This window comes from Triticum urartu, chromosome 2A (genome assembly GCF_056163025.1).
Source record: "Triticum urartu cultivar PI428250 chromosome 2A, HENAU_Tu73, whole genome shotgun sequence".
Classification (NCBI taxonomy): Eukaryota; Viridiplantae; Streptophyta; class Magnoliopsida; order Poales; family Poaceae; genus Triticum; species Triticum urartu.
Window position 1 is genome coordinate 31,340,495 of NC_141874.1, and position 23,919 is coordinate 31,364,413.

Here is a 23,919-nt window from a genome sequence, read left to right on the forward strand (position 1 = left end):
GCACCGCCGCCCATTCACGAGGAACTAGGGTTTTCACCCGGGTACAGAGGACGGAGGGAGTAGGGGGAGTTGACCTTGCCATCACCCCAAGGTGGGGAATGGCGCCCGAAGCACCATCGACGATGTGGCCGCTGCCGTCGGCCAAAGGTCTCCCCTGAACAATGTCTCACCGCAGCACCTCCATGGAGGGACCCCGATCTCGTTTTTGTTAGGTTCAGTGTCTTGGTGGGAAGTTGTGTGGCGGTGGTGATGCCCGTCGGTAGGAATAATGTCTCCCACGTTCGATCCCGTTCCAATGGAGCATGTATTCACGGTTCGGTTCTCTTCCATCAAAGAATTCACCTTGCAAGCCAATACACACAATAGCCCAAATGGCAGGGTTAAGAATATGCATTTTCATCTTATGCTTCCAACTAGCAAAATTTGTACCATCAAAGTAAGGACCTCTACGGTGATAATTTCCCTCGCTAGACGCCATACTCTGCAAGGTTGTCAAACCAAGGCTATGATCACCAAAAGCTATGGAAATCAAGGCAAATGGAGACCAAAGCTCTGATACCACTTGTAGGATCAGAAGTATGTCCAGAGGGGGGGTGATTAGACTACTTGACCAAATAAAAATCTAGCCTTTTCCAATTTTAAGTCTTGGCAGATTTTAGCAACTTAGCACTAGTCAATTAAACAACCTACACATGCAAGTCTAAGAGTATAGCAGCGGAATGTAAAGCATTGCACATGAAGGTAAAGGGAGGAGTTTGGAGAGAGCAAACGCAATGTAGACACGGAGATTTTTGGCGTGGTTCCGATAGGTGGTGCTATCGTACATCCACGTTTGCGGGAGTCCACGGAGGGTTCCACCCACGAAGGGTCCACGAAGAAGTAACCTTGTCTATCCCACCATGGCCATCTCCCATGAAGAACTTGCCTCACTAGGGTAGATCTTCACGAAGTAGGCGATCTCCTTGCCCGTACAAACTCCTTGGTTCAACTCCACAATCTTGACGGAGGCTCCCAAGTGACACCTAACCAATCTAGGAGACACCACTCTCCAAAAGGTAATAGATGGTGTCTTGATGATGAACTCCTTGCTCTGGTGCTTCAAATGATAGTCTCCCAACACTCAACTCTCTCTCATTGATTTGGATTTGGTGGAAAGATGATTTGAGTGGAAAGCAACTTGGAGATGGTTAGAGATCAAGATTTATGTGGTTGGACTGGAATATCTTAATCTCAACACAAGTGTAGGTGGTTCTCTCTTAGAAAATGTATGTTGGAAGTGTACGCATGTTCTGATGGCTCTCTCCATGAATGAAGAGTGGATGGAGGGGTATATATAGACTCCACACAAAATCTAACCGTTACACACAAATTACCAAACTCGGTGAGACCGAATCCTGAAACTCGATCGGACCGATTCAGTTCAAAATGTGAACGTTAGAATTTTCGGTGGGACCGACACGTCAACTCGGTGGGACCGATTTCATTAGGGTTAGGGCATAACGTAATCTCGGTGAGGCCGATTACACAAACTCGGTGGGGCCGATTTTGGTAATAAGCTAACCAGAGAGTTGGTCAGGCAAACTTGGTGGGACCGATTCGCCCATCTCGGTTGGACCGAAAAGTTACAAAGGGGAAACAGAGAGTTTGCATTGCGAACTCGGTGGGAACGATCGCTCATCTCGGCTAGACCGAAACGTTACGAAGGGAAACAGAGAGTTTGCAATCCCATCTCGGTGAGACGGAAATCCCGGTCGGTGAGACCGATGTGACTAGGGTTTTGTGGCAGTGGCTATGTCAACTGAACTCGGTGGCGCCGGATGGAAAGTTTCGGTTGGGCCGAGTTTGACTTTTGGTTTGGGACAAATATGGATATGAGAAAGTGGTTGAGGGTTTTGGAGCATATCACTAAGCATTTTGAGCAAGTAACCCATTAAGCAACACCTCATCCCCTTTTAATAGTATTGACTTTTCCTATGGACTCAATGTGATCTTTGATCACTAAAAGGTAAAATATAGAGTCTTGATCTTTAGAGTTTGAGCCAATCTTTTGTCCTTAACATTTTGAGGGGTCCAAATTTCTAATCCATGTCATGCCAATCATTGAGCTTTCCTGAAATATTTATCTTGAAATAGTATTAACTCAATGAGCTATATGTTGTTAGGAATTACCAAACCACCCCGGAATAGTTGCACTTTCAATTCCACACCGCACCACCTCCGGCACAAAGAACCATCCACGCCCGCTGTGCAGACCCTCCATCTCAATGCCCAAGACGGGGCCTGCAAGGAGGTGACGACGCCATGGCGGCACCGCTGCCCATTCATGAGGTACTAGGGATTTCACCCGGGCATAGAGGACGGAGGGAGTAGGGGAGTTGACCTCGCCATCACCCCAAGGAGAGGAATGACGCCTGAAGCACCATCGACTATGTGGCTACCGCCGTCGGCCAAAGGTCTCCCTTGGACAAGGTATCACCCCAGCACCCACCAGGCCAGCCATCAATACCTTTGAGCACGGATGCCGGAGATCTAGACAGCCGATGGGGAGAACAACACACTAGGATGGTCCGCTTTCAGATCTGACAAGAGATCCACGGGGAACCATCTCATGCCACGATCGTCGTCCACCGGACCCCGCTACCCAAACTGCCAAGGAAAACCATCGACCGATCTGACCAACGTCCACCTGTCGGGGAAGGACTCCGCTCCCACCTTGACGGGGAGCTCGGGAGGTGCACGAGTGGCCACTGCTGTTGTGGGGATCCAGATCCCGGAACACACCAGTTGTTCAGGTGGGGGAAATTGCAACAACGGCTCAGTTTTGAAACCTGGTCTAGGTAATAATGCGTTGATTAAAATCAGATCCAACATCCACGGAGGCGACAGACGAACGAATCGCTACTGTCGGATGATCCCAATCATTGGGATTGCTACGTGTCTGCCAGCTGATCAAAAGATCGACCGACTCGTGGGCCATCTGATCTGGTGCATCAGCGCCCTCCATCATTGCAACATAAGTATTGTTGCAGAAATTATCTGCAACAAAGTCTTGTTGCATTTTTTTTGCAACTAAGGTTTTGTTGCAGTTTCTTTTTTGCAACAGAGACTTTGTTGCAGGAAAAAAAATTGTCTTCATCTTTTTGCAATTTTTTTGCAAGTCAGTTTTTATTGAGGATTTTTTTGTAGTAGCAGGCTTTGTTGCATAATTTCTCTTTTCTTCTTCATCTTTTTGCAATATAGCTAATATTACGGAAGAAACTTCTTCAACATTGACGATGTTGCGGAAGTGGCCAAAAAATCACCAGGAGTCAGCTCCATGTCACGTGGGACACATGTTGTGCGAGCAAGGCGACGGATGAGATCCAAGAAAACAGTGGGTTGAAGGGAATCCTGCGTTGCGGGTGCAGCACCTGATCACGCGTGCGGCCTGCCTGTCATGTTGATGATCAATATATGTATCATTTTTAGAAGAATAAACAACCAGACATTGTATCCAATATCGATGCAATTTCTCAAAATTATTTAGAAAAAATATTACAATCATTAAACCCAAGCGCTGTCCGGTGCGCGCGCTATCAGACGCGATGCAGCGGCCGCACCACGACCGTCCATCTTGCGCTACCCCTACACGGACACGTGGCTGGTGGACCGACCAGGTGGGTCATTGTTTTTTGTCGGGTCGCTTCAAAATTTTGGGAGATGCGCTGCTTCATCTATCCTGCCGTTTCCCCGTTCCCCACCTCACACCGTTTTCCCGGCGACCAGCCAAATCCGGCACGAAATCCCCAGCTTTGCCGCGAGCGTAGGCGACGAGAGAGCCGGCGGGGAGTCTAGTTCAACGTGCGCGGCGACGGCCCGCCGGCGAAGGATCCCGTAGCAGTTCGACGAGGCGAGGGCGGCGCGCGCGTGCCGTACAAGGAGGAGAAGGCAGCGGCAACGTGGAGGGGGTGGAGCTGGTGGTCCAGCGCGAGGCGGCGACGAGCACCCGGAGAGTGAGATTCGCTTGCTTCGAGCGACCTAGGTGAGTTCATCCCATGTTTCCCCCCTCGCTCACACATCTCATGGCTGTTTGGGGGTTCGTCGCCGACGGCCTTGTCGTTATCAACGACCGCAAGAGGAATCAAGGGTAGATCAAAAAGAAGAGGCTCCCGGAGAGGAGGGATAGAGGGGAGGGATTTTGAGGAGGCGAGGGCTTGGGCGAGGGGATCCTGCTGGAGGTGGGAGCAGCCGGGGGTGGGGGGCTCGCCGGAGTGCGCGCGAGGGCCGGGCGACGAGGCACAAGCGACGAGGGGTAGGGGGCGACGCGGGTGAGATGAGGAAGGAGAGGCGCTGAACCTGAACAATTTTTTCAGTAGGCAATTTTTGGCAGCCGGTGCGTGGTTCAGTAGGCAATACATTTGTGTTTCAGTAGGCAATACTGTACTATTTGCTTTAGTCCTAGGGTAGAAGCAGTAGGCAAATTTGTATATAGGAAAGCATTTTTGAGTAGGCAAGTTTGCTTTCACATGAAGAGAGGGCATTTTTAGCATTTTGTTTCCTCCAGAATTAGGCTAGGTGAGACAATATTTGGGTTTCGTGCCACCGCCTGCCCACTCGAGCGAGGCGGAGAATCAGGCGAGGAAAGGCTCAGATGCGCCCAGGTTTTTTTTCGACATTGTTTTGAACAGCTAGCCATTCACGCCGGGCTCGCTGTAGGTCTCGTTTGATCGCCTGAAACACACTTTTCAGGAACATGGAAGTGTATTAATGTGCTTGTTTCGCCATTAATGTCCATCTCCGTTGCAGCCAGCAAACGTTCACTTTTTTTTGATTTTTTGCTCATCGGCTTGCATGATTTTCGTTGGCAACTGCATTACGTTTTTGAAACCGAAGAAACTTGTACATATGAGTGTTGAATAGGAGTGTTCTCAGTGCATTATGATGACATTTTGGTCCGTTATCTGGTTATCTTTTTATACTAATACTTATTACGGCAATTAGCAAGAACAGATAAACTGTTAGGTTTACCAGATAGCTGCAACACATCTTATTTTTTTCTGTAAGGCAAAATGATGCCTACATTTTTCTCAGGCAAGCACTTCGCCGTTCATACTGAAACGAAATCATGGAAGTATATCAGTAATTTGATTGTACACATCAGTGTGACTGTACATCTAGAAGCAACAATATGATTATACAGTGAACTTCTCCAAGGGAAACTAATAAGTTGTACTCCTGGAGAGAAAACATACACTGATGAAGTCGCAGGTAGCCCTTCTTTAATATTTATAAATCTCAGGTACATATTTTTTTGTAAGTAACCAATCACTACTTTGTGTTTTGCCGAAAAATTCTGTGCGGTCGTAGGGCGCGATTTCCAAAACTGAAGCGGATCCCATATGCATCCCAAATATTTATTATTTTTTTTAGTGTTTTTTGTGTAGGCAAGTTTTTGCCTCCAGTAGTCTGCAAGGGTTTTTCAACAACAGTTTCTTCTAACTCAATGTTTTTCAAATGCAAGCAAAAAAATGGAGGGCTCCACAGATGAACAGACTGGCGAGGTACTTGCCCACTCCCCACCGAACATTTTTTTCAAAATGACTTTCGGCATTGGATCAGAGAGAATCACCCTTTTTATTTTGTGTTTTCATGTCCGCTTCTAACAGGGTGCAGCAAGAGTAATACAAGGCCATAGGCGTCCTAGGAAGAAGCAAGTTCAGGAAGGTAGAAACAGAGCATCGCCAACAAGGCTAGTAAAGTTAAACAAGAGCTTGGACCAACGGCAGAAGGATCTGATAGAAACTTACCATCTGGGAGGCATATTGAAGATCGAAGCAACAACAATGCCCGCAGACCTCAGCAGGTGGGTAATGCAGATCTATGACCCAGATAGCGAGTGCATCGTTGTCCCAGGCAGGGGCGAGATCCCCGTAATAGCCGAAAGTGTCCAGCACACCTTGGGTCTTCGCAATTCAGGGGAGGAAGTGTTCTACGGGTGGGATGCAGAGGCAATATCTTTCATAAACAGCAGGTTTGGTTTTCAGAATGGGTGCGCCCCCGAGATAACAACCGTCTGCACCATGATTAAAGAGATGAATGGGAGAGCAGACGATGACTTCATGAGGGCCTGGCTGATTGTGGTAGTTTGTACTTTCATGTGCCCTACAACAAGCTTACATGTCAGCGCTCGATGCTACCCAATAGTCGCCGACCTAGAGAAAGTAAAGAGGCTCAACTTCTGTGCATTTATAGTGAATCAGATAAAAGCTTCATTAGGGGGTAGCAACAAGAAGAAGTCTGTAAACTGTTGCGTGCACCATATGGTCGTAAGTACCACCTGCTAGGCTCTTTTTCGTTATTTTTTCTTTCTTTTTCTTTTTTTCCTACTTATGCTTGGTTGTATAGTATATCAGAAAAGAGAAAGGCTGTCCCATACTGATTCCCAACTTATTTTTTACTGGTGTTTTCTTTTGTTTTGTGTCTGCAAAACAGGTGTTATATGTAAATTCTCTGGTAGTAGACATTGCAGTACCAGATTTCCCAGTCCGTGTAGAGGCATGGGACAACAAACGTATATGGCTAGTCGCAAAGGCAGACAAAAACCCCCAAGGAGGATACGGCAAGCTTAGGGTGAGTTTGTTTTTCATCCATCCTTTTTAAAAGCAGGTTTTTTGTGTTTCTTTTGTCCTGTTTACAATGTTACCCAACTAGTTCAGGCAGGTGCAACACACTAGCCTAATTGCTGCAGTTTTTTTTTCTGCTTAACAACACTAGCCTAATGTGCTTTTTTTTCACTCACCCCACCAGATGAAGCCAAGATACACAAGCAATGGGCGTATGAATAGTATTTTTGTTGGGTATGAGGAGACCGAGAAGTTTGTTTTCTCAAAGTTGCCACCCACATTCAAAATAAGTGTATGTTCTCCAGCTTCTTATTTTACAATTTCACTAGCTTTCCATTTTTTCTTTTCAGTTGTTTTTTACAGTGAAGTCTCAGATTTTCTTTCAGTACTTTTTCCTATATAATACTTCTTCAATTTTAAAACCACCCGGCGTTTATTTTTTTTTGATTCATTTTTTTCCCTAACAATTTTTTTCGTGTGTCTTTTCCTATGAAAATGCATCTTAATGCAGAAGAACAGGAAGATCGTTGCAACGGTTAGCTCATTGTGCTCAGAATGGTCGGATAGAATGGGTATTTTCATTGAAGAGATCAGCAATCTGGATAGGGAGGATGGCAGGGACTCTAAGAGCAATTCACACAGGACAAAGCGTCGTAGGGCAGCACGCATTCCAGGCATAAGAATCAAAGAGTCCGAGCTTCATGGGGGCATCCCGGAGGACAACACGAAGTTTATGCCAGGCTCAGAGTCAGGGGAAGATGGACAAGCAAGGTGCAGTGGAAACAACTCTGATGATTTTGTCTCCCCAAGGACCGCAGCTTCAAAGCAAAACGAACTCAGATCCAAAATTTTGCCATCAAGGAACAGTGGAAATGTGACTATGAAACAGAAGTCAGAACCCGAGATGGAGCCGGCTAGGGAGGGTGCAAAAGCAGGCAAGTCCCTAGAGTGCAGCCATGCAAATCTTGCAAGCAATGTAAACCAACGGGGTCACACAGCAACCAATGGGTTTGGAATGCAAACTCACACAACAGCAAATACAGATGAACCAGTAGAAAATGGGCACAAGGGCAACACACCTCTAGGCAGTGAAAAAATCACAATACTTGATGTCACCCCAATATCATCAGCCCCACCTCTCAACCGTTTTGTGCATCATAAAGCATCTGTACACACACCAAGTCCATCCACTAGTGTTCCATACATGGTCAGCTCCAGCACTCCTACAACAAGGAAGTCGTGCCTAGCCCATAGCAGCCAAAAGAAAGGGGGAACACCCACATCAGCGCAATTCAGGGAAGCCCATGCAACACACTTGGCAACGGCTACGATCAGGGAGAAGCTACGATTGGGGCCACTTGCGCAACAACAAGCAATGCAACAGGCACAAGTTGGCTCATCAAACCCTGGCTTCACACCATCAAGCTTGACCAACCACCCAGTCGGAGCAACACAAGGTTGTCCATCTTTCGACCTTAACATGAGTTTTCATGAAGATGAGGGCACCAACAGAGGCCAATCCATAGAACTGAAGCCACACAACCTATATGCATGTATGTCAGAAAGCGGAGATGAATGGGGATTGGACCCGGAGGAGCTACAAAAAGTGTGCTATGAGGCTGAAAAGGCATTTGCATTGAAGAAAGAAAAGGAGAGGCTAGAGATGGACGAGAGGCTAAGAAATGGAAGGCAAATCAACGATCAAAATTCAAAAACACCAGTCACAGCAACCACAACCGTAGAAAATGTCGCTAGCTCATCAAGGACTCCAGCAGCGGTTGGGCACGAGCGGAGAGTTGTAAGGTCACCAGCACAACTCAGGTCGCCATACATACGCCTAGAGAACACGGATCCATTCTACTGCTCAAAGCAAGTTCGCGACATCTACGATGCTGTGTGACAGTATAGTGTGACCCACACAAGGCAAGCCGACAATAGGTAAGGAAATCAAATATTTCTTAGGTCTGGTTTTTGGGGTTTCTTTTTTAATTGCTTCATTTCAATACATGAGACTAACATCTTTTTTCTGTTTCTATTTCTATGTGCCAAATTTCAAAACAGCAAGCCTATCATAAACTATGAGGCGCTCTACATCAGCTGCAATGAACTTGCACAATCAATGGCACCTGGACAGAAGATGGACAGCATGCTGGCCGAGATGGAAATCATTGCATTGAGGGAAGCAGGGTTGAGGCCAAAGAAGAGATTAATGCCACTACGAGTAGCTGTAAGAATTCCCCCCTTTATCCCTTTTTTTTATCTTCTTTTAGTTTTTTATCATAGAAGCACAACAACTAATATGTTACCACTTCTCTTTTTTTACATCACCATCCGTTGCTAGACATTCTTCCCGAACAATAGTTTCACAAGGAACGACATAGACAAACATTTTGACAACAAAACCAGGAGGCTAAGCAGATGTGAATCAGTAAGAAAAAAAATGACAATGCAGTTTTCTTCAGGCTTCCCTCTATCCTTTTTTTGTCCCATCTCAACCCACTCTCTCATCAAGCAGGTATCATGTCCTACACTCGAGATTCTGGACAAGGAGAATCCAAAGGAGACAGGGCATTATTGGCTAACGGTGCTGAACATCAGGGACATGCGATTTGAGGTACTGGACTCGGCAAGGACGTTCAAGGACAAGGCATTAGTAGAAACTGCGAACAAAATCATGAAGGGCATCAAAATAAACTGGGAGAGGCACTACAGCAAGTCAAGTGTGCAGATTGCAGATTGGAAACTCCATGAAATCAAGTGCCCAAAGCAGGATAACAGGCAAGGGCCCCCCTATCCCGTATTTTTATTTTGTTTTTTCCGCATTTTTTCTTTTTCGTTTTATCATTTTTTTCTTATCCGAGCCTAATACAAATCGACCACCCAACCAAAAATTGCCTACCTAGACGGCCTAGTGCCGCCTCACCGGTCAAACCAAGTAGTCTAAAAAACCCTCAACCACCCTCCCAAAGTCGCCAAACACGTGAGGTGGGGCGCACATCGCCTACCTAGGTGGCTAGCATCGCCTCACGGGTCGAACCAAGTCGCCTAAAAACCCTCGACCACCCACACAAAGTCGCCTAACATGGGAGCTGGGGCGCACATCGCCTACCTCGGAGGCCTAACGTCGCCTCACCGGTCAGACCAAGTTGCCTAAACACCCTCGACCACCCACACAAAGTCGCCTAACATGGGAGGTGGGGCGCGCATCGCCTACCTAGGTGGCTAGCGTCGCCTAAAGGGTCGAACCAAGTCGCCTAAAGACCCTCGAGCCACCCACACAAAGTTGCCCAACACGGGAGCTGGGCGCACATCGCCTACCTAGGAGGCCTAGCGTCGCCTCACCGGTTAAACCAAGTTGCCTAAACACCCTCGACCACCCACACAAGTCGCCTAACATGAGAGGTAGGGCGCACATTGCCTACCTCGGCGGCCTAGCGTCGCCTCACCGGTCGAACCAAGTCGCCTAAAAACCCTCGACCACCCAAACAAAGCCGCCTAACACGGGAGGTGGGGCCGCACATCGCCTACCTAGGTGGCTAGGATCGCCTGACCAGTCGAACCAAGTCGCCTAAAAACCCTCGACCACCCAAATCAAAGTCGCCTAACACGGGAGGTGGGGCCGCACATCGCCTACCTAGGTGGCTAGGATCACCTCACCGGTCGAACCAAGTCGCCTAAAAACCCTCGACCACCCAAATCAAAGTCGCCTAACACGGGAGGTGGGGCCGCACATCGCCTACCTAGGTGGCTAACATCGCCTCACCGGTCGAACCAAGTCGCCTAAAAACCATTGAGCACCCAAAACAAAGTCGCCTAACACGGGAGGTGGGGCCGCACATCGCCTACCTAGGTGGCTAGGATCGCCTCTCCGGTTGAACCAAGTCGCCTAAATACCCTCGACCACCCAAAACAAAGTCGCCTAAAACGGGAGGTGCGGTCGCACATCGCCTACCTAGGTGGCTAGCATCGCCTCACCGGTCGAACCAAGTCGCCTAGAAACAATTGAGCACCCAAAACAAAGTCGCCTAACACGGGAGGTGGGGCCGCACATCGCCTACCTAGGTGGCTAGAATCGCCTCACCGGTCGAACCAAGTGGCATAAAAACCCTCGACCACCCAAAACAAAGTCGCCTAACACGGCAGGTGGGGCCGCACATCGCCTATCTAAGTGGCTAGGATCACCTCACCGGTCGAACCAAGTCGCCTAAAAACCCTCGACCACCCAAACAAAGTCGCCTAACGCGGGAGGTGGGTGTTTCGCGAAAAAGAAACATCCCCCGGGCAGGGGTATTTCCTAATGCGTAACAGCGATAAAATAAAATGCGGACATGCGAGTATACTTTCGTATACAAAATAAAGAGAAACACATAGGGAAATACTGCTTTATTATTCTCTCGAGAATTACAAAGTGCGGTTTCCCACATGATTACATATATTGCGCCATAGATAAGTACATCTGATTAATATCCAGCGATTGTGGAGGTTCTGGTTCCTCACCGGTTAATTACATCCACGGGGCAATCCGCGGAACACCTCCGATTAAGCTGTGATGATGCTCGTCGTCTTGTAACCTGAAATATTCTCATGATATGTTGAGAAGTAAAAGTGGCATGTAATGATATCCCAAAGCCTCGTCGGCATTTGGTATGAGACATCCGGCCTTGTCGGCACCGGGTTCATAGTGAAGTCCCAAAAAAGTGTTCGGCCTCGTCGTTCACGAACAAAGTGAGTCCGGCCTCGTCGGTCACAGAAAGGGGTAATGACTCCATGCCTCGTCGGTCAAGGAGATAGTGCGTCCAACCTCGTCGGTCAGGACTTATGAATATTTCCGGCCTCGTCGGTCGCGGAAAGGGGTAATGCCTCCAAGCCTCGTCGGTCAAGGAGATAGTGCGTCCAGCCTCGTTGGTCAGGACTTATGAATATTTCCGGCCTCGTCGGTCGCGGAAAGGGGTAATGCCTCCAAGCCTCGCCGGTCAAGGAGATAGTGCGTCCAACCTCGTTGGTCAGGACTTATGAATATTTCCGGCCTGTCGGTCACGGAAAGGAGTAATGCCTCCAAGCCTCGCAAGTCAAGGAGATACTGCGTCCAGCCTCGTCGGTCAGGACAAATGATTTCCGGCCTCGTCGGTCACGGAAAAGGAAAATGATCTCTTGGCCTCGTCGGCCAAGGAGAAAGTGCGTCCAGCCTCGTCGGTCAGGACAAATGATTTCCGGCCTCGTCTGTCACGGAAAAGGGAAATGATCTCTTGGCCACGTCGGCCAAGAAGAAAGTGCGTCCAGCCTCGTCGGTCAGGACAAATGATTTCCGGCCTCGTCGGTCACGGAAAAGGGAAATGTTCTCTTAGCCTCGTCAGCCAAGGAGAAGTATGTCTATCCTTGCCGGTCTTCGATGGAAGGGACCGTGTCATGAGACTTTGTGATGGACACCTAGCCGTGAGGGTCTCGAATGAGATATGAAGTAACCACGTTGTTCACAAATCATGAAAAGATATCCATATCTGAATATTTAATCTCCAGGGCGGGCTATACTAATTAGCCCGTCATGCTGACTGCCATGTGTGCAAGCAATTAGAGGACTTCTGTTACACCAGACGGGCTGCCATTTGTATAGTTTAATTTTTCAGGCGGAAACTATCAATGGTTTGGCCATGAGAAATCACAAAGTGTTGTTTAGGATGTAATCTCCGCCTAGTACTATAACGTACTATTTCACTGTCTTGTTAATCTCTGACATTTACATCAAGCTTTGCACCGTGTCGCCCCCCCGCGGGCGACCCGGGCGCCCGAACCCTAGCGGCAGCCCCCGCCCCAATCCACCTTCCCTCCTGCCGCCGCCGCCAGCGGACGCCGCCGGGCAAAGCCCGCGCGGTGCCGGTGGCGGCGGGCCCTTTCCTTGCCTTCCCTGGAGCGGGGCCGCGGGGGGCTTCTTCTCCAGGCGACGGCGGTGGTCAGCGGCTGGCGCATCGGGCGGGGCGCGCTGGCAGATGGCGGTGTGCAGCGGCGCTGCTACTGGCCGGGGTCGGCACGTCGCGGGGGCGCGCGCGGGCTGGCGGCGGCCCGGCGTTCTTCGTGGCGGGGTTGGCCGGCCAGATCTGCGCTGGCCGGAGGTGGGGAGCGGCGGTTGGAGCTCGGCAGGAGGCCTTGCAGTGCGGCGTGCACCGCCGCCGCCGCGCGGGTTCTCGGCTCCATGTAGAAGATCTGCCCCTGCTCCGATCGGTCCCGATCCGTGCTGGCACCGGTCCTTGGAGGCGGCTTCGGCGTCCCCTATGGCCGGCCCGGCGGATCTGGCGTGCGGGTGAGGTTCCGGGGGAAACCCCTGGCTGGCGCGGCTGCCTCCCCAAAGTCGACGCCTTTGGCGCCGATCCCCTTCCTGAAGGCTTTGGGGTGGATCCTCTCCCTTCCGCCTCCTCCTCGAGCTATGGCGAAAGCTTTTGTTCCCCTGGTCTGGGCGTCGACGGCACCCTGGTGTCGTGCTCCTTCTTGAAGGCGGCGGCTGGGAACAGCTCTTGGTGGCGGGGCTGCTGGTGGCGTGGTGGCTTCGGCCTTCTACTTGGTGCTGCGCCTTGCTTCGCGGGACCAGCGGACGGTTTCTTTGGTGGAGCGGTGTTTCATCCATACATTGATGGCGACGGATCTTGACAGCGTGGCGCAGTGCAGATTTGGAGTTCGATGTGGGAGGATGGACTCGCGCAGGAGGACGATGCTGTCTGGCGTCGTGGTGACGTCGATGGCAGAGAGATCTGACATGGTAGATGCAACAGTACAGCTCTAAAGATGGACTCGTGGCAGGTGGCTGCGGCGGCCTCATACCCGGCAGGTGTCCTAGTTGAGAAGTGCGCCGGACTGGTAGGTGCCCCATACCAGGCAGGCGTCCTGGTTGGGACCTCAAGTCTTAGATGTTTAGGTTTGGCTGCGATGTCTGTTTGGTATTAGGCCCAGACTATCAGCGCCCCTTCATCATTTGGATAGGCGTAGCGACAGTTGTTGCTTAGACGGTGGCTTTAGTCTTGCTGTTGTATTACTTTGTAAGGTCTTGTGAGAATAATTAATAAAGTGGCCGTATGCATCGCCCAGATGCAGAGGCCGGGGGTCATCCTCCTTTTCAAAAAAAAACATCAAGCTTTGCACCAGGTCTGCCATGCATGTCAACTGTGTGCCGCTATCATCTTTTCTAGGGCAAGCTCAGTCCTACTCAGACTACATCACCTAGTGTATAGCATCTGCATGCTTGTTATCTATATTCTGTTCCATCGGACGAGCGGCCGTATGGTGTGGTTGCTGCTGACGAACGTCTTGCCCCTGATTGATACTGTGAGCATGAGCACCCTGGCAGTCGGCCATGTACAACATCTTGTTGACGGCCTTGCGGCCATGCTCGAGTTGGCCTCGGGGATCCTAGCAGCCTGTTTGTATACCCTCTCTGTGTGAAGCCTGGCGGTGGAACGACTGCGTGTATCTCTTTGCGTGTGGCTTGTGGGTGAAAATTGTATATGGAGGCAAGCATCCTCACGGCCGGCTCCCTCTGAACCATGTACTTCCCATGAATCAAAGGAGCAAAAATTTATCACGGTACTAACCCCTCTTTGGATCAAAGACCATATGCACCTGTATTTAGATCGGTGTAAACCGATCAAATTTTATGAAGCGCCTTGACCACGTGCCCATATTTGGGTTGGCGGAACACCCATGTTTTTTGCCGTACACTAGATCAGCAAGACCTATTTTCTGATAACCTGTACCTGTAAAATGTTTTAGCCTGAAACTCATTGCAAGCTTCCCGTGGCAACATTTCTCATTGCCTGTGTGCCCTTTTTTTTTATGTGAGCCATGTTTGCCTTATGCAATTTTCAGGGGACCTGTTCACCTTTTTTTAATGGAATCTGTTCGCCACCTGTACCTGCTTTTAGATTGACAAACCAATCTATACTTTTTCGAAGGCAAAAAATTGATCTGAGGCAACATGTGATTGAATAAATCAACCTATAATCCAAGGCAACATGATTGGATGAACCAATCTATTTTTTTAGGCAACATGATTGGATGAACCAATCTAATATCTGGGGCAACATAATTGGATGAACCAATTTATTTTCCGAGGCAACATGATTGGATGACCCAATCTTTATCCGAGGTAACAATATCGAGACCGATAAATCGATCACATATAATCCGAGGTAACAATTAGATTGGACGGCCAATCATTCATCCGAGGCAACAAGAAAAGGGGGAAGAGACAGAAGACTTCTCTTGATCTCACCATTACTTACCATCACCATGGGGATGCGTGGCCATGTCGTTGCGGCCACCGGCAGAAACTCTGATTGATCTATGCGTGATGTGTGCATGCAGCTTGACAGCAGCCTTGCGGCCGTAAAACTTGAGCGTGAGAGCGGCCGAACAGCCAACCCTGTGTGCGCTTGTGTTCACAGCCCAGCAGCCTCGTGGCCGTGTGCGTGCGCAGCCTTGCGGCGGCAACCACGTGCGTCCCCCTATGTGCGCAGCCCTGCGGCGGTCGCGGCATGTGTGTGTACTGCAGAGCGGCCTTGCGGCCAGCCCTCTGGGCGTGTGTGAGCGGCCTGACGGCCTCGTGTGCCTCCCCGGCGTGAAGGAGATCAATGGCTTTATATAGGGACGAATGTGTCGCTCGCGACATACGCGGACCTGATGCTAATCCAACCAAACCGTGAGCTTAAGATGTATGCTTATCCAACTACCATCAACCCGTACTCGGTTAGTTCATAACTTGTCGTGGCTGCTCCCGGACCCAAGCAGATGCGTGCGTGCATGCGGCCTCAGGGGTTTTAACGTGCCAATGCTCTTAAACATCGTGTCAGGTTAGAGTTGGCCAGAATATTTAATTAATATATCCATGATTAAGCATGCTAACGAGCATGCAATGCATGCATCCGGTTCTGGCTCTTTAGTCCACACTAGATAGATAGTGCATCAGGAATGGCCGTCTTGTAAGCCTCGCTAGATACACGTAGGCATGGAGAAGGTTTCTCTCATACGTGCACATGCAAAACACTATCACATTTTCCATGCTCATAGATACTTCCGCGCGACAAAATCTCGTCAAACAGTGGGGCCGCACATCACCTACCTAGATGGCTAGCATCGCCTCACCGGTGGAACCAAGTCGCCTAAAAACCCTCGACCATCCAAAACAAAGTCGCCTAACACGGGAGGTGGGGCCGCACATCGCCTACCTAGGTGGCTAGCTTCGCCTCACCGGTCGAACCAAGTCGCCTAAAAATCCTTAAGCACCCAAAACAAAGTCGCCTAACACGGGAGGTGGGGCCGCACATCGCCTACCTAAGTGGCTAGAATCACCTCACCGGTCGAACCAAGTCGCCTAAAAACCATTGAGCATCCAAAACAAAGTCGCCTAACACGGGAGGTGGGGCCGCACATCGCCTACCTAGGTGGCTAGAATCGCCTGACCGGTCAAACCAAGTCGCCTAAAAACCCTCGACCATCCAAACAAGTCGCCTAACACGGGAGGTGGGGCCGCACATCGCCTACATAGGTGGCTAGGATCGCCTCACCGGTCGAACCAAGTCGCCTAAAAACCCACGACCACCCAAAACAAAGTCGCCTAACACGGGAGGTGGGGCTACACATCGCCTACCTAGGTGGCTAGCATCGCCTCACCGGTCGAACCAAGACGCCTAAAAACCATTGAGCACCCAAAACAAAGTCGCCTAACACGGGAGGTGGGGCCGCACATCGCCTACCTAGGTGGCTAGAATCGCCTCACCGGTCGAACCAAGTCGCCTAAAAACCCTCGACCACCCAAAACAAAGTCGCCTAACACGGGAGGTGGGGCTGCACATCGCCTACCTAGGTGGCTAGGATCACCTCACCGGTCGAACCAAGTCGCCTAAAAACCCTCGACCACCAAAACAAAGTCGCCTAACGCGGGAGGTGGGGCCGCTCATCGCCTACCTAGGTGGCTAGCATCGCCTCACCGGCCGAACCAAGTCGCCTAAAAACCCTCGACCACCCAAAACAAAGTTGCCTAACACGGGAGGTGGGGCCGCACATCGCCTACCTAGGTGGCTAGCATCGCCTCACCGGTCGAACCAAGTCGCCTAAAAATCCTTGAGCAACCAAAACAAAGTCGCCTAACACGGGAGGTGGGGCTGCACATCGCCTACCTAGGTGGCTAGAATCGCCTGACCGGTCGAACCAAGTCGCCTAAAAACCATTGAGCAAAACAAAGTCACCTACCTCCATATTTTTGTTTTATTGAATTTTTGGTTCGCATCATCATTTGTGATAGGGATTTCTTTTTTTTGGATTTTTTTATCTGTGATCATGCTTCATGTGATCATTTTAACTAGGTGAAATTGCTGCAACATTTGTGTATGTACTGCATTTTTTCCTTAGTAAATAGCAATATCATTTCGTATTTTTCCGGAACACACTAACGAAATCCACCATGTTTTCCTTTCTCCCCCAAAAAACAGGTATGATTGCAGCATATATATGCTATACAACACCGACAACTGGGATTGCACCCATGTCCTGGAGTATGGGCCAAAAGACATAGCCAACATGATGATGATACTAACAGCAAAAATGGTGGAGAGTGACCACAATGATGTCAATTGGGCAAAGATGCTCAACATCAAGAAGGTACAAAAATCTTAGTTATCAGTTTCAATGGCATACCACCAACCACTTTTGGTTTCAGTAGCACAAAACATAAATTACATGGTCTTTTTCCACACAAATGAAACATATTCCAGAACAACTTTTTCATATTCACTCAATGTTTGGCCACACACAAATTCCCCCTTTTTCTTTTTTTTTGCTGCTGGATCCATCAAGCACTTCGGTTTAGACCAGGCGCGCAAGTGGCACAATTGTGCCCTAACTCTTTGCAGTACGCACATTTTGTCTTCTTATTCGGATGCAACTCAATGCCCGAATAGTACCTCTTGTCTCTCTTGCGTCCCTTAGTAGAAGATTTTGGGGTGTTACGTAAAGGATTTGCTTTAGGCTCTCCAATAGAAGCTTCCGTGGGGGCAGATTGGGCTGGTGACTTAGCTGGCGCCGTTTGCTTCTTCTTCCTCCTTGATTTATAAGTTGGTTCAGTTCAGTCTACAACGCGCGCCCATAGGACATACTACCCAATTTAGAGATTTTGCCAAACATAGTATTCAGGGAAATGTGCCTTATTTGCTGCAGAGACTCTTGAGGCATGGCATCAGGGACTTGTGTGTCAAGGGGCAAATCAGTAAGAAATGCGTTCTGGGTCCATCTAGGCGGTATGTAACGGTCAGGGATCTCATCAACACCAAGGTGGGTGAACACTTTCAAGATGTGGACACAAAGTAGCCCATCCCTGTAAAACTTGCAACACTCACAACCGTACTCTTGCTGATCAACCTGTGCTGTTACCATGTACAGTCTACGCCCATAAATCCCTGCATAAATTCTGTTAGGCTCAAGCAGGTACATGTTGCCGCCTTGAGGCCTAACATTATACATGCCAATCAAAGAAAACTCATGTTGAAACCTGTAGTATATATCCCTTGTGTAAACTCACAAGGCTCGCTTCTCAATTGGGAACAGGGACCAAAGCCTTGGCTCAAGCTCATCTGTTCGGTAATCATTACCCCCTTCTTTCACCAAGATCTTGTCATTTATCTTCTCATATTGCTTCACAAAGTTGAGCACAGAATTTTGTGGGTTCACGTACCTTTTTAGGACAGCATTGAAGCCTTCACTCCGTTGAGTCGACTGGAGGAATGAGAAGAAACAATTCCTAAAGTAGCAAGGGACCCAAAGTGCTTGATCGCATAGAGATCATCAAAGCATTTATCGCCAGCAATACCATGCTTCTCAACCATAGCAGCCCACCTTGCCTCAAACTCCTCAGGAGTCATGCTCAAGTCTATCACCTCATTTAATTCTTTAGCTAGCTCAAGATGCCTAGCCAAGTAAGCACCCAACTTCTCTTGGGCTTTCTTAATGATATGCCAGCGGCAACTACGGTGAACTGCGAATGGGAAAATGTTTGCTATAGAGTTTTTCATTGCCTGATCTTGGTCAGTTATGATGTTGAGCGGTGCAATGCCATGCATCGCTTCAAGAAAGGCCCCAAACAACCAATCAAAGCTAGTCTCAAGCTCTTGCCGCAAGAAGCCACACCCCAACATGAAAGACTGCCCATGCCTGCTCATCCCAATAAAATGGAGCAAAGGGCATGTTATACATATTCGTCAAGTAGGTCGTGTCAAAAGAGATGCAACCATTGTAAGCTTTTACATAGGCCTCTTGAGCCCTCCCATCAACCCAAAACAAATTCTCAGCTCTTCCTATTCCATCCTTTTTGATTTTGAAGAAGAAGCCTGGGTCTTCTTCCTGCTTTTGCTCGAAGTAGGCAACTGTCTCAGCCAAATCGCCTTCATTTGCCTCAGCACTGCGAAGGTTAGTTCTCATGTTGCTTATCGTTTTCGTTGTGTACGACACAATTGCAGCTTGGCCATAGAATTCAGACATAACAGCCATCATGCGACCTGTTTCCATGTTGCACTTATGCAATATTTCCAAGAACTCAACCTCTTCCGGCGGGATGCCTTGGTGAGAGCGGAGGTATTTAGTGAGAGATGGCTTGTCAATTAGTCTATGATTGTGGTCTGCAACAACACCTGTGACCACCCACTTGTTATTAGTCAGCTTGACTGTTCTTTTTGCTCGACAGCCCGTCCGTTTGATAAATTCTCTTCTCCTCTTCTTAACAAGCCCCCCTGGAGATTTATAAGAGCTACACCCTGCTTGCTTAGGGCATCTCCAGCCGCGCCCCCAACAGGGCCTCCCCAGGCGATTTTGCCGTGCCGGCGCCAAAAAAAAGGCCCCAGTCGCGCCCCCAGAAGGCCCTTTTTCGCCGGCTCGGGCCAAAACTGGTGCCGGCGGACCCAGGCCGAACCCGGCGCCCTGGGGGGCGCTTGGGGAGTCGGCGCAAGCGAAAAAGGCGCGTGGGCCCGCCCTGGAGGCGACCCGAGGGCATTTTCCCGCCGTTTGTTGACGCTTTTCCCTCGCATCTCTCCCGCTTGCTCGCCTTCCTCCCGCCATTCTCCCCCTTTCTCCCGCCAAACCCCCTCCCGCTCGCCTTCCAGTCGCCGCCATGCCACCGAAGAAGTACACCATGCCGCGCGCGGCGGCAAACGCGACTGGCGCCGTGGTCCAGCTGAAGCAGAGGAAGCCGAGGGCGCCGCCATCGAAGCCGCCGGGCCTGTCGAACGCCGAGTGGAGGGTGGAAGTTCAGCGGCGCGAAGCAGTCACCGCCGACAGGCGGAACAGGGCCATCGCCAAGAAGGCCCGCGACAACGCGGCGCGCTTGGCGGCGTCTTCCTCATCGGTTGACGCTTTTCCCTTGCATCTCTCCAGCGCGGCCTCATCCTGAACGAGCTGCCGACGGCAACGCCGACGACGCCGACGACGACCACGACGCCCACGACCACCCGGACGCCAATCCCAAACGACGCCTCTACGTCGCCGCCCAGCAGTGCCGAAGCCGCGCCGACACAACCCAGCATCGAAGCAGCTCCGACACCGCCGAGCCCGCGCACGCCGACTCCGCCAACGCCTGGAGCCGACCCCGCCGAGTGAATCATTGCGCACGCGAACTCTGTTTTTTGTAACGCCAGACTATGTCCGATCGCCGGATTTGCGGCATCTTTTGTGAGCGGGAACGACCAACTTTAAATTTCCTGCATCCTGGGGCCGGCGCGTGGGGGGCGTGACTGGGCGCTAGGTCGCCCCCAGGGGCCGAACTAGCGCCGGCACGCCCCCAGGCCGCTCTATTTAGGCGTCCTGGGGGGCCGAACGGCTGGAGATGCCCTTACTCCCAACATCTTGTCCATCGCCACGGTCATCAGAATCTGAGGTTAGTTTCTCAAACACGGGTGTGTGGGCATCATCATTGATTTTAGGCTTCCCCGACTTGTTGCAACAAAAAGTCTGCTTCTCAAGCACATTAGTGTACGAAGACCTCTTGGAAGTGTTGGCTTTCATCGAGAACCCAATTCTGCGAGAGTAAGCTTTGTAGTGCTCCTTAGCACCTTCAACTGTGTCAAACTCCATGCCAACATAAGGTTCCTGTGGGCTAGATCGCACCTCATTCTCATCAAAACCTAACAAGCCAGCGCTACTTGCACGACCTTGCCCACCATTGCTAGGCACAGTTGCAGCCGGGCTGAACATGGCAAGTGCGGGCGCGATAGTTTCGGCAGTTGCCGTCGCATCAGACACACCAGTAGTAGCCACAACACGAAACCCCACACCTACGACATCTTGGACAGGAGCAGAACACAAATCTGGCGACTCGCCCACCCCCTCGATTGAAATGGGGATTTTTTCAGGTGGGGCTTGTGTACAGAACAGGGGACCACCATCACAGTCAACAAAGTCGTCAGGAAGCTCATTGAGATCAAGGCCGGCCATCTGCACATTTCAGAAGACAAAATAGGGGAAGGAAGTAATACATATACTAAATGAGCATGGAGCATTTTTTTACTGAATCATTGCTTGGTTCACATATCAGGCTTTTTATTTTGCCTTTTTCTTTTTTGTTTTTTGTAAGCAACTATACTTCTCCCCTTATTGATTATTTTTTGCCCAGTTTTTACCCCTGTTTCGTAAGATACTGGACCTTTTGTAAGCAACTACAATAGTTTGTCATACCCTGATTGTTAACAACTTTTTCTACAATATAAACAGGCAAGATTCTGCAATTACTTAGTCTGTCTTTTTTTTTGCAGAAGCAAGGTGCATAACTACAGGCAAGAAAATATTCAAGAAGAAGGGATAGATTGGGGCCATAATTCAAACACTGATGTATAGAAGGCAAAGCTGCGACACTGGAGTACAGGAGGAACATCTGGGGAGTACTACTAGTTCTAGTAGAACTAAAAAGGATCTCATGGTCAAAAAAATTGGAACAGCCTTGTTACCTTTGCTGTAGTTCACTTGGGGAAATTTGCCCAATCTTGGCAATTCTTTTGCCCATGTTTTGTTCAGGTTGTTGCCTGATCACACAAGAAGAGTTGCAGGCAAGCTTGTGTTCTTTCACGGTGATTTTGATCTTCCGCAACCTTTTTTTACTCTGTTTTTACTCTGTTTTTTTGCTGCGGGAGGGAGAAGCTCGCCACTGCTATGACATGGTGGGCGGCGGCTGGGGGAAAGGAGATTGCCGCTACTGAAATCTGGGGCTTAGGGTTTCCCCTGTGGTGGGTAGTTGTGGAGATCACGTGGTGGAGGGGGGGGGTGTTTCTTTTATCGTTTTTCTTCTCGCAGGGAGACGTGGGTACGGGAGCGGGATGAAACTTTCCTTTTTTGCCACATGGTGGGGACCCGACAGGGAGGCACTTTCCTTAATTACCGGCCGCCAGATCCGCCCGCCTAGCGCGCGGACGCTGTGTAGCATCGTCCATCATTAAATACATTGCCCGCGCAATTGGGCCGGTGGCTGTGCTAATTTATTTACTAACAAGATCATCAATTTTATTGTAGATGAGTGCAACATGCATAACACTGTCCAGATGAAATGCACATGATATGACATATCCCACCATCCAAGTCCAAGGCAAAACAATCGTCCTGACGTCGTTCATCACACCTATCGTGTTTGCAGTACTTTCGTTTATTGTATTTCCTCAACAGTTAGATGGCCTTTGGAGGGCTTTTCCTCGCATTCCAGAAACAAAATAGGAGCAAACCAACTTGTGGTTGGATGGTTAGAGAGACAGTGGTATCCCCAGCCCACCAGGTTTCAAGTTCTGGTGCTCGCGGTATTCTTGGATTTATTTCAGGATTTTCGGCGATCTTTCAGTGGGAGGAGACGTTTCAGTCGACGACGAGGCTCCTACGGTGACTTCGTAAATCTCAGGATGATATGCTGGCACAGTCTCTCGAAGGTGCTCATAGGGGTGAGTTTATGCGTGTTTGTATGAGCGTTTGCGTCCATACTGTGTTAAAAAAATAGGAAATACCAACGGCACTGAGAAATCTTCTTTTAGATAATATATATAGAAGAGCTACCTCCCCTGAACTAGCACTTACAAAAAAACAGTAAAGACGAATAAAAATGCAGTGCATTTCGCATACTTGTCAACGTATGCGACAATAACACACAAACCTGCCCTCTCACACCAAGACAAATCGAAGAGCATAGAAAACAGCAGCATCCTTATTGACAGACACCATAATGGATGTGTCACCTTAATATAAATCGTCAGACGTAGCACTCGTAGAGCTTGATGTCCATCTGCAGACGGAAATAGACGGTTCCCTCGGAGGCATCGAGTCGGAGCGTGGCGATGCCGCGCGCCATGAAGAAGTCGCCAGTGCCGCCGACGACAGAGAGGTCCCGGGTCTTGTCGTCCATGAGGTCCGCGCCGACGAGGTTAATGGTGCCCTTGTGTGCCGTGGAGTTGAACACGATGGAGAAGCCAAACCACGAGGTGTAAGACTCCTGCTTGTCGTAGAAGTAGAAGCCCTGGGCGCGCGCCGCGGGCTCCTCCCCCGCCATGGGTAGCGCCTTCCCCACCGTCATCGGGTCGTCGAACACCACGAGAGTGCCGAAGTAGGTGCCGTTCTTCCAGTGGGTCGTGCTGAGCGCCGTGGGCTTGGTGGCTGCTGCTGACGTCGCGTTCTTCGTGTTGTTGACGCCGTTGTAGAGGATGTCGTGGTAGTAGAGCGTCATCTCGTTGCACGGCTCGTCGGAGCTGCTGGAGACGACCCTCCTCAGGCCGTGGGCGGCGGCCGCCGACGAGCCCAGCAGAAACACGGCGACCACAACGGCCAGTGACAGCTTGGAAGTTGCTGCGAGGCCTTGCATTGTTGACAACGCTACTGATTACTGAGCCTAAGCTGCGAAGGATCTATCGACTAGCTGTGATGTAGTAGAGCACTGCTAAGTGAGGATGCAGCTCTTGTTGTTGCTTGTTAAGAGCTTGACTTGTGCATGCTATTTATAGATGTGCATGCATTGAACTGTGGGGCATGCAGGTAGAAAGTATGAGTTTAGTAACTTAATTTAGCTTACATGATAATCTCCCTTGTACTCCAAGTGACCAGTCTTGTTTACAAATTGATTCGTCGGTTGGGTAGCTCCTCCAACGTAGCATACCAAAAAAAGCAATAGCAATTATTGGTTTTGTGCTATTGAGCAGTCTTGAGTATGTAATCGTACACCAGCTACTCATGTTAGGTGGGCTTTCAAAAGCCACACACATGCACTGATGTTTCTTAATTTGGAGCAGAATATTCCCTCAAAGATTAGAAGGCATACTGATATAGATTG

General features: G+C 49.7%; 1 pseudogene; it reads right to left on the bottom strand.

Annotated features, from left to right (window-relative positions):
• Positions 1-22,615: 22,615 nt before the first annotated feature.
• On the bottom strand, positions 22,616-23,553 carry LOC125540755 (dirigent protein 5 pseudogene; annotated as a pseudogene).
• Positions 23,554-23,919: the final 366 nt, after the last annotated feature.